This window comes from Geospiza fortis, unplaced genomic scaffold (assembly GCF_000277835.1).
Source record: "Geospiza fortis unplaced genomic scaffold, GeoFor_1.0 scaffold301, whole genome shotgun sequence".
NCBI lineage: Eukaryota > Metazoa > Chordata > Aves > Passeriformes > Thraupidae > Geospiza > Geospiza fortis.
The window spans coordinates 131,740-134,212 of NW_005054490.1; positions in this window are offsets into that span (position 1 = coordinate 131,740).

The following is a 2,473-nucleotide window of genomic DNA, read 5'->3' on the forward strand; positions in this document are numbered from 1 at the left end:
AAAAATAAAAAAGCATTATATTATTCTTCAGTCTGAAGGTAGGGCACTTTCCTTAAATAGAGAACACATAGACTCTATATCAAACAATATGTCACAAAAGAATTTAGAGGAGCATGGGTACCTCCAGTCTCCTGTGTATCCCCAGGTATTCACACAACATCAGTACCAGGAAGTCAGGGCAAATTCATCAGGGATGTGGTCCATTAGCAACACGGATGTGAGCATGTTTGTGGGATAAGTGGGGGTGAATTTCTGTTTTCCATGTCTTATTTCAAGGCCACATCTTTGTAGCTTTCTTACAAAGGAGACCTACTATAGTGAAAAGACTCTGTGGTTTCAAGCCAATCTCTGCCAGAAAAATTCTGGATTTAGACAATTTCTCATTTGTTTCTGTGTTCTAAGTGTTCATGTAATTAATTTTGCAAGAATAACAGATATATCTGTTAGAAAGGAAATAATTTGTAGACTGAGTCATTAGTACACAGGAAATGGAGTTGTTTCATGTATCACATTGGCTGAATATTTTACAATGAAAACCTTGACCCTATTCATACAGTTTTGTTTGCCTGTTTAAAAAAATACTGATGTAGTAGGAAAATCATTGTATTAGTATTCAATGATTAGTACTCAATTAGATTTATCTTCTTTGGTGATAAAACACAGAGAAATCTCTTATTTATGAATAAGTATGGTCCTCAACAATGAGAGAAAAATTTCCTCAGAAACAAACTTATGGAATTGCTTCCACTGGTAAGGAGAAGAAGGTGAGCGTCATTGTAAGATGTGAAGTAATCACTCCAATGATTTTTATCTTGAATTTTGAAACCTTAGGCTTTCAATTAGGTTTTTTTTTTTGTTGTTTTTTGTTTTTTGTTTGGTTTTTTTTTTTTTTTTTGTTTTTTGTTTTTTGTTTTTCAAATGGTACTGTGATTTTAAGATCCTGTTGATTATACCAATGGCAGTGAGTTCCTTTACAGTCAAATAAAAACCCACAGTGGGAAATTTTCCAGTGTCTTACATACTGTTGAAATGGGTAGAACTCAGATCTTGAAGAAAGGATTATTTCAATTTTTTTCCCCAACTGGCATTGAAGAATGTTTTTAAGCAATGGAAAATATTTGAGCATGGTCTCATCTGAACACTATTTTAGAGCTAAGAGCACAATTTTGTGAATTACACTGAAAAGAACACCAAAAAATTCTGTCTGTTTTAATCAGAAGCTACTTGTGTGATTTCTACAGCAAGGCAAATTGGGAGACCACTAAATAGTGTTTACAAAAATCTACCAAGCCCTTTCTTCTGCGTTAGAATTTTGTCCTTAGTTTTAAGCTAGTGTCACTACAACAAGATGAAAAAGTCATCATGTGTTACTTGTGATAAGCTTTCATTTCTGTTTTTGATTTAAATTTCTCTACTGTCATTGTTTATAAAATTTAATGAAGTAAATTACACTAGATGGAAGTGAAAGTCTTGGAGTACTGTATCCTGACTTTGTGCAATTGCCATGGTATTCATGGATTATTTATAATAGCATTAGGAATTTGATTCAAACCTTACATGCACAGATCTCATTAGTTATCATTTAAATTATTCCATCTTTCCACAGATCTTTCACTTCTGCCCAAACAACTTTCATTCCCCACCAGGCAAATGCATCAGCTTTTAGATATAATATTAGAGGTGTCACTCTACTCTAGTAATTCAAACATCATCTGTCTTATCCTATTTTCAGTTTCACAGCTCCCAGAGACATCTGGCTATCTTGAAGTCAATGAGAGTTAGATACATAATCTGCATAGGTGCTTTTGAAAATCTCTTACATGCCTAATGACATATTTAGAGCTCTTCTGTAAAATAAACTCCTGATTATTCTGCATAATATTGCACTGTCTCATACTGTAACCCTCTGATGTGCAGACTTGCCTTGGTTAAAATCATGTTAAGTACTGAGCACTAGGAAAGGACTGTTCTTTTCTGCACTGTTGACTATCATTAGAAGAACAAAAACACAGTAGGAGAAACAGAGGCTTAAACAATACATAGGACTACATGTTTGCAAAATCTTACTATGTATTTAAGAAACATTTTTTTTAAGCCTAATTAAAGAACCTTAAGCATATCATTGAATAACAACACTACTCAGTCATATCACTGCACAAAAAATGAGAGTGGTGAGAGGTATCGGACGTACTTATCTGGTATCAAACCATTAAAACTACCATGAAAAATTTACTCGTATTTCCTTATTGAATTAGATGATCAAAATTTGATCTTCATCAAACTTCATTTAACTGCATCCCAGAGAGAGCATTTCATTGAAGTGTTTTCAAATATTTGATAAGTAGTTGTGTGAAAACAACAAAAGAGTGTGTCTCTTAGTCCATAAATTTGTGGTAGTCCAATTGCAATGAATTTGATCACATTTGAGTGAGTCCTTGCCAAAATTTGAGGGGACATTTTTTTAACATGCATG